The following is an 8,980-nucleotide window of genomic DNA, read 5'->3' as shown; positions in this document are numbered from 1 at the left end:
AAATTTAGCCAATCAGCGTTCTTAAATAGAATCCAAGAAGGGCGATCATTTTATCGCCCCAAGCCCTGATAAAATAAGGACTGGGCTCTAGGGGCGCCATTTTTACTAAACGACAATGGCGAGCGCGGACGTTACTCCTCCAAGACCCAACCCTAACTCGGTGAAATCTCTCTTCCAAGATCCGTTTGAGAGAAAGTTCGGGTGAAAGAGCTGGGCCCAGATCAACCTGACCTCTCAATCAAACAGCAGGCTAGCGAAAAAGGGAAGCAGTATATGCGCGGCTTCTCCCGTAGCTGGTACACCAGGAAGGCTTGGCTAGCTGGGTGCACCCATGCTAATGCTTTATTTTGCTTTCCGTGCAATATATGTTTATATGTTTTGTATCAATTAATTGTTGCAGTTCTGGAGCACATTAACAATTAGTTACATTTAGTTTGATCATAAAATACTTTATGCAATTCTTCCAGTCAAAGGTTTGAGTTCAGCCACTTGATATCCATTTCTATATTATACATCCTTTATACAGTGTAAGAATTCCTATAAACTTTATAATAATTTAATGTTATTGTCCACTTTCCACTCTGTTCTGACAGCATGCATATTGTGTTGCCTATTTACTACCAATGGCACCAACAGCCTTTCCAAAAGATGTTACTTATATGTAGAAATAGTCAATTGTTTACAAGTTCAGTTTAAATGCAAATAAAAGGCTTGTGTTTGTGCATCATGATGTTTATGTTTTTGTGTACGAATGCCTCAACTTTTTAATATTGGCATTAAATAATTACTGACTATTTCACTGAGCACTGCTGTCCTGCAGTTTGTGTTAAATATTATTGCGATGGTTACGGAAACAAAAAAAGTATGGCACAGCCCCACCGAGAATATTTTTCACCAGCCGCCACTGGATCTGAAGGAGAATCATCGGTGTGAGATGAGAAATTCTGGAAAGATCTGCCTTCACTCTGAAGTCATGTATAGACTACTACCATCTGCTCATCCCCGTGACAAGATGTGACTCTCCCATGCGCAGTTTATACAAACCCAGCTTTCACCAGTACTGTAGTAACTGCTTACTCATGCCAATCTGTTGTAGAATTTTAATCTTATTAGTTTTTATGGTTTTAGATGGACTGACACTTTCTAAACTTCATGACTGCTGAGTATAAATGCTTCAGCTAGAGGCTCAAAGTCTTTAGATCAGAAATTCGTACGTGTGCTTAGATCCATGTTTAAGGACTAAAAAGGCTTATAATCTTCAAGTCAGTTGTAGCCTATAGCAACTAAACTTTGTTTTCATTGTTCATTGCTGTTTTTGCAAAAACGTTTAACATTTTTTAATGTAATTTTTTTTAAGCGTTGTTCAAAAATGTATTCTGAACAGCACCCTAAGCTACATATAAGCAAATGGAAACGTGTGCCTGATGATCAGTGTTTAGTGGTAATATAGTGTTAGTTTAAACCAGACAATTTTGCAGCAATGGATGTGAAGGGCATTCAAAGTTGTCTGAAAGACAAACCCGTGGGTTTCCTGTTTTATGACCACTGTGACCATTAACAATAAAACGCACGCTTTGATCTTTTAGTAACCTGTCTGTCCTTGAGACCACTTTACATTTTGAAGGCTTCTTTTAAACTTGAATAAACTTAACATCATTATTTTTATTATTGTCAGATTAGTGAGATATAGACACCTAAAATGTGCATTGTACACCTGACCACATCTATGTATTATGCTAAACAGTAGTCACCAAAAAGTAAAAATAACTCTGTGAATAATAATCAAAAGTCTTAATCAAAAGTATTTATTTTTGACACATGCATCACTTTTGTTTTTTTAATCCAAATAATTTAACCATCATAAAACAACACATCAAGCAAATGGAAACCACAGATACGTTTGTAGTTCTCAGAGAAAACAGGAAACCACAACCTTGTGTTTATAACCGAGCATTAATAAGTGTTGGCTGGTGCTTGCTTTGTGCATGTAAATGGAACAATTTGTGGTTTGCAACCAACATCTGTAGAATTCTGGGTCCCCAATTTTAAGGGGACCCCATCTCTGCAATGTAATGACATCAGTATAACATTTATAAAAGCAAAAGTTACATTTAGAATTTACACACGAATGATAACTACAGGCGAAAAGTTTTTTCCCTATTTGGAACATGTTAGATACAGTTTACTCTTGAAAGCTTACGCAATCATACAAATATACATTACTAAGTCTAAATACACAATCTTTAAACTAATAGGCATTGACTGTCAATGTAGCTGGCATGACCAAACAAATGTGTTTATTTCTAAAACACATAAAAAAACAAATTTTGACACAAAATGGAAAATTGGTTTAAAGCACTCTAGATTAGCAGAAAATGTATGCTTGTGGTCAAATGCAATAATGCCCTTGGTAATTTTCATTTGACTTACCTAAAGTTAATTTTCGTTTGGCAGGAAAGACCGCGAAGAGGGAAATCATCAGTAAACACCTAAAATTAAGATGGCATGGCGCCCCCCAGCGATACATGCGAGAAGCACGTGTGTTACGGATCAGTAGACATTCAGCACATTGGACAGCTCCCAATGATAAATACAACTGACAGATACAGAATTTCTTTAACACATTTTAATATGTGCATTCAAATGAGATAGGTGATATACATTGTCTTAGATTAATTTGTAATTATATGCGTAAATATGGACAAAACTATAAATTAGCAAGTATTACATCATGTAAATGTTAGAATTTCTTTGCCTTAGCAATAAACCGGAATGAGTTGAGGCACTGAAATTAACAACTGAAAAAAAATCTAAACCTGAAATATTTTTTTACTTACATCGCAATATAGAAATGAACAAATAAATAACAAAATGACAAAAACACATAATTAGGTTGATAAAAATTCAACTTTCATGTAACTGCATGTAACTTTCATTTAACTTCCTGAAAACTATAAATAAAATATTAATAGGAATAAAACTGAAAACAAAACTAATAACTCTGCTGCCCTCCAGTGGATAAGGATCGGATCTACCCCAAAAATAAGCCCTACTTGTCATGATCCTGCCTCTCCTTGTCTTGGTTTTCGAGTCTTGTGGCAGGATCATGTCAGTCCCATGTGTTTTGTGTGGAGAAAGAGCATTGTTTTGGTTTGAGAAGCCATGCTCTCTCTCCAGTGTCTCGTCCTTTAGTCCCGCCCCCTTGTTTCCCCGGTTAGCGGTCCATTAGTGTTAGTCTTGTCTCCAGCCCTGATCCATCTTTCCCTTAGTGTTTCAGTCCCCTCACCTGCCTCGTGCAATCCTCCTGTTAGCTTTCCCTTAGTGTTTCATCCTTGTCACCTGTGGCCACTCTCCCTGTGTCATCAGTCCTTGTTAGTGTTTTCCCTTTATCAAGCCCCAGTTTTCCCTCTGTCCCTTGTCGGTTCATTGTCATTTTGTCATTATCTACCTCCTCACGTCACCTTGTTGGATTATTCCTGTCTATGGATTATCGTGTTTGTTCCTGTTCTAAGTTTGTGGATTTTGTTGATTTATTATTCAAAGGACTTTGTTTGTTTTGTTCCCCTTGTGGAAAGTTTTAGTTTACATTTTTGTCTTGTTTTAGATCATGTTCTCCCCATCGAGGGTCTTTTGTTTAAATAAAGTTTGTTATTTAACTCTGCTGCCTGCGTTTGGGTTCTGTCCACACACCGTGACACTACTGTGCCTTTGTCTTTAGGGGCCCAAGCATGAAGTCCTGAAACCCCATTGCATTTGTAAAAATGTTATTAATATAATTGCAGGGTCCAGCCCCAAAGGGCTGTACGGTACAAATTTGAGGTAAATAGTAGAAAAATAAGATAAAACACCGCAATTTTATGCACAAAATGTAGTGACATTGATACTGTTGTTTCAAAATAAACTTTAAAAGAGCTTACAAACTAGTTGAACGAAAATAATTTCATGTCTAATAAAGAATGGACACATAATAAAACATCATAATGTCCCCCCAATCGGCCACAAACTCTGCCTGAAACCATCAAGTGTGTGACCAGCCTATGAGTACAAATTATACAAACCATATCAGCCAAACCACAAAAGCTAATGGAAACATTTGTCTTTGGTGGTCAATGATCAGCTGATATATGAAGAGAAAATATGATGACGTGAATAAACAGTAATTGTTTGAAAGTGGTCTCAAAGGCATGTGGGTTTCCTGTTTTCATGTGTTTAGATTGTGTTGCCTTGCAGCTTGATGCACTATAACAACAAAGTAGTTCAAGAGTTATGGGCCTCCAGATGAACTTTGATGGATCAGTTTCTTCTCAAACACTCAGACACTCATGATTGGTTTCAGATTGGCTGATTGCATGTGATAGGAAATGCAGAACCTTCTATCTGCATCTGGGTCTACATCTGGAAATCAGAAACGTGATGGTAAACATATTAGTCGTAAACAAATGTATTTGTCTTTAAATGTTTCCTCTCTGTGTGTCTGCTTGTTTGAAAAGTATAAGACGGATAAACATGTCCAATTTTGTTAACCCGAAAAAAAGCGACACTTGTGATTGGTTGATGCACCTCACACTCTTTTAGTGTCCGACTCAATATCCCGTTTGTGTGAACCAATCAGATAAGAGATATCTCCAGTACCAGAGTCAGTTGTTCACACTCGCTGAGATGGAAAGATCAAGAGTTACTCTTGCTGTGCTTATATGTAAAACATTTTGTTTTTAATATTTCATTCAACTATCTGTCTTAACATGAATATAACTGCGTTTACTTTTGCATTGAAGATCAACATCTAAGCAGTTTATTTTCTATGCTTCTGTTGTACTGTTCAGACCGAGAAGAATCTATGGAGCAGAGATCGAAGTGAAGGTTAAACCAGGAGAAAACATCACTCTCTACCCTGACCGTCTTATATCTCGTGGCTCCACAAATCTCTGTACCACTGTGCTGAATACGAGAAAAAGAAAGATAAAGATGAAAAGGGAATAACATATTCCGATGTGTACTATTTTAACTTTCTAGATTTTCAAATGCAATTAAGTATGTTATGTTCTTATTTTAACAGATTTCAGATTGAACTGATTACAAAGAACACAAAAGTAGAAATACTTCTGAGGTATGAACAACACTGACAAACTAGCATGTTATTTTCAAACCACATTACTATTTTATGGTGTCCCAGGCAAATCTTCACTCAATCCAACACTCAGGGCTAATGGAAACATTTAATCTTGGTGGTCAATGATAAACTTTACGAGATTTGGGGTGAGAATCTGATTATGTGAATAAACAGTAAATGTGTCTAAATGTGGTCTGAATGAGAAGTTTGTGAGTTTCCTCGTTTTGTTGCCTTGCAGCTCTGTAGTTTGATGCACTATAACAAAACAAAGTAGTTCATAAATCATGATACAGATGATTTAATGGATCAGCTTCACCTCAAACCGTAAGACAGTCATGATATGTGTTAGATTGGCTGATTGCATGAGAAAGAAAAAGGTTTAAGTCAACATACCAATCTACACCTGGAAAGCAAATCAGAGTTATAATAACCATATTAGTCATAAAGTCCCTCTCTGCATGTGTGTCTGTTTGTTAAAAGGTATTAGATTTAGCAGCATGTCTTTTTTAAGCTTGTTTGAGCCCCAAATAAATGCACAAAACAGTCAAACCACACCTACACTTGTGATTGGTTGACTCTTGTTGGTTGACTCTTTGTGGGTTTCCTCATATATATGTATCAATTTCTTATTGGTGTGAGCAGATGAGAGCTGATATCTGCATCATCAGAGTCCGTTGTTCACATTTGTTGAGATGGAGAGAGATGAAGAGTTACTCTCACTGCACTTATGTAAGACAAATTTGATTGAAACAATTTTTAAACAACTTTATTAAGCTATTGTGTGAACATTATAAGTGTGATTGCTTTTGCATTGGACCTAAATCACCTTTTAATCGATCGATCGATTTTTCCTGCTCTTGCAAACGTCTTACTGTTCATTCAAAGACAAATCTATGGGACAGAATTGAGATGAAGGTCAGTCCAGGAGACAACATCACTCTCTACTGTGACCGTCCATTAACTCGTGGTTCCAACATTGTATGGATAAGAAACTGCTCTCATGAACTTCAACCCCCTCTTGTATAGATCATGTATGAAGAAGACTCCCCACATTTCAGCTTTTGTCAAAACCCCAACCTTGATTTTTAAGATCTACACATTACAGCTTCTGATCTGGGACTGTACTACTGTGCTGAGATGACTTGAATTAATATTATGGAAAACAAACAACACGACTCTCCTTCACTGGTAAGACATTTATAGTATTGACAGTTATTTATATAACTGAATAACTATAAAAAGAACACATTTTGGCTAGATTATAATATACAAACTTAAAACATCACTACAATTTGGAGCCAGTAACTGCCAGTTCTGAACCATTTCAGGTGGATCAAACAGAAAAACTGGAAAGTTCTGCCTTTACTCTGAAGTCACTTATACACGGCGATCCCTATACAAAGATGTGACTCTCCTGCACAACTGATTAAAAAAAAAAAGATGGGCAGTAAACAGGAACATAACCAAAATTCAAACCTTGAAACAAAAGACTCACACGAGGGGGCAAAACAAGAATACGGGAAAACAAGACTTACGCTTTTAAACGACAGTGACAAGACTAAATAATAACACACCATCAAAACACAACAAGGACTCTAGATGACAATCCGGCAAGGCAACAGGACCACTTGCAAACAGGCCAGTCCTACAAAACAATTCCGTACAGGACAGGAGACACAATGGCATTATATATGAGACTAACAAAGGATAATAAACAAGGGACAGGTGTTGAGAATGAAACACTGGTTCAAAGTCGAGACCTGAGAAAACGCATATAATGTTGTGACCGACAATGTTTCTCTCCACACAGAACATGAGGCCCTGCCATGATTCTGCCAGAAGACCAAGAAAGCCATGACATGATGAGGCAGAATCACGACACGCCTCTATCAGATGTGAAATCTATAAATCGCAAATGATCGTGAAATTGTGCACAAATGAGCTGTGTCAGATCTCCGCCTTATTGAAAATTGAACATTAACTACACAAACAAGCAATATGTACAACATACGTTTTTTAGTCACAAAAAGATAATTGAAGTAAATGTATTTTAAATTGAACAAAATAAAAATACAAAAGTTTTATTTAGAGTATTTCCATAAAACTTTCAATTTTTTAATACAGAATTCATATTTGACGTGATGACAATAAAGCTGATTGGGAAAACTCTTTGAAGAAAGGGATGATGTTTTCTTCATGTTTATTCTGTCACTAGTTTCTTAAGAAGTACATTGCTGTTAATTGATTTGCAAGGCCTCTGCATCATTACACATGTTAAGGACCTGTAATAACTCAGTATTGTGGACAAAGGGTTTACAGTACTGTGTCTTTTGAACACCTGATCATAGCTAAATAGCAAAAATTTATTTATTAATTATTTATTGGAATAATCCATGTACAGTACATTAATCTAATGGAACCGTGTGTCTGGTGAAGAGTGATAAGAAATCAAGTTCAAGTTCAAATAATATGTTGCAGCAGTAGATGTTAAGTGTGATCAAAGTGGCCAGAATGAAAGAGCTGTGGGTTTCCTGTTTTGTTGTATGAAGACTATTCCTCTAGACTCAAAAATAACCCTGTTTAACAGATTGGCCCTATTTTAACTATCTACAGTGAGCGCATGGTTTTCAGTAATAAAAAACCGACCATGTGCAAAATATAATATATGTTGATCATTGACCTGCCTTTTAATCATCTTGTCTATAAAGCCAACATAACCACTTTAGGTTATAAAAATGCAGAAACAAGACACAAGTCTGTAGTTTATTTACATCTATGCATTTGGCAGACACTTTTATCTAAAGCAAATGACAGTGCATTCAAGCTATATATTTTCAGTGTGTGTGGACCTTGGATCAAACCCCATGATCTTTTGTGCAAGCAATACTCTACCAACTGAGCTACAGGACCACATTTAGCTCTAACATACAATAGAGACAGGAAGAGACAGGCTGAAGGAGAAAACCACAACTTTTGTTTTTGCACTAGTAAGTGTTAGCTAGTACTTAAATTTATGCCTTTGGCTTATCGAACCCACGACCTTGGCTCTAACCACTGAGCTACAGAAAAGCTACTTGCTGTAGTCCATAGATGGACTGGAACATTTTGTGGTTAGAAGCAGAGGGTTTGCAACCACTTCTTCCAGACACAGTGCAAAACACGTCTCATACACATTCTTGTACAATCATGTACGCACCTAAATATACATAGTGACCCTGCCTGTGAAAACCAAGCTAGTCTTTTTTTTTCTGTCTCTACATGATGTAAAGAACATTCTGTTAAACAATAACCATAATATATTTAATACAAGAACATCTTAGATTGAAATCATAGTGAAATTAATGGTTGAAACTTTCAAGGTCATGATACCAGAATTACGTTTAAGACTTTTCGCTAACTGGGTCACCGTTGTTAAAGACTAAACGAAAGCCACACAATGGATAGAAACAAAACAGGAATCAGTCATTGACACCACATACACATCTTGTTCCTCTCCTTGATAACCTCAAGTAGCCGATTTTATTTTCTTACCAGTTCACAGCTTAAATTAAGTAGGCCTAAGAAAGTTTGTGACCTATGAAGAGATACGCAGTAGGATCTAAGTAGGATGAGCAGTAGAAATTCAGCACAATGGACAGCTCCCAATGCTATACAGAAAATACTACAATATACTTTATGGTGTTAATGTTAGTGTACTTCATTAGTACATTAGTTAATGTTAGTACATCATTGCAAGCTTCTGCATGTGTACAGTCGGTGAAGTGAATTTTTTTTAATGTAAGGTTCATGGAAAAAGCTCATATTGATGAATAAGTAGTACTATTAGTGGTAGTTTCAGCACTGGCCACGGGGCGCCAATGATTTTAAGAG

This window comes from Barbatula barbatula (assembly GCF_947034865.1).
Source record: "Barbatula barbatula genome assembly, chromosome: 8".
Taxonomy (NCBI): Eukaryota; Metazoa; Chordata; class Actinopteri; order Cypriniformes; family Nemacheilidae; genus Barbatula; species Barbatula barbatula.
The sequence above is the reverse complement of the archived record's forward strand: the minus strand, read 5'-3'. Positions refer to the sequence as shown.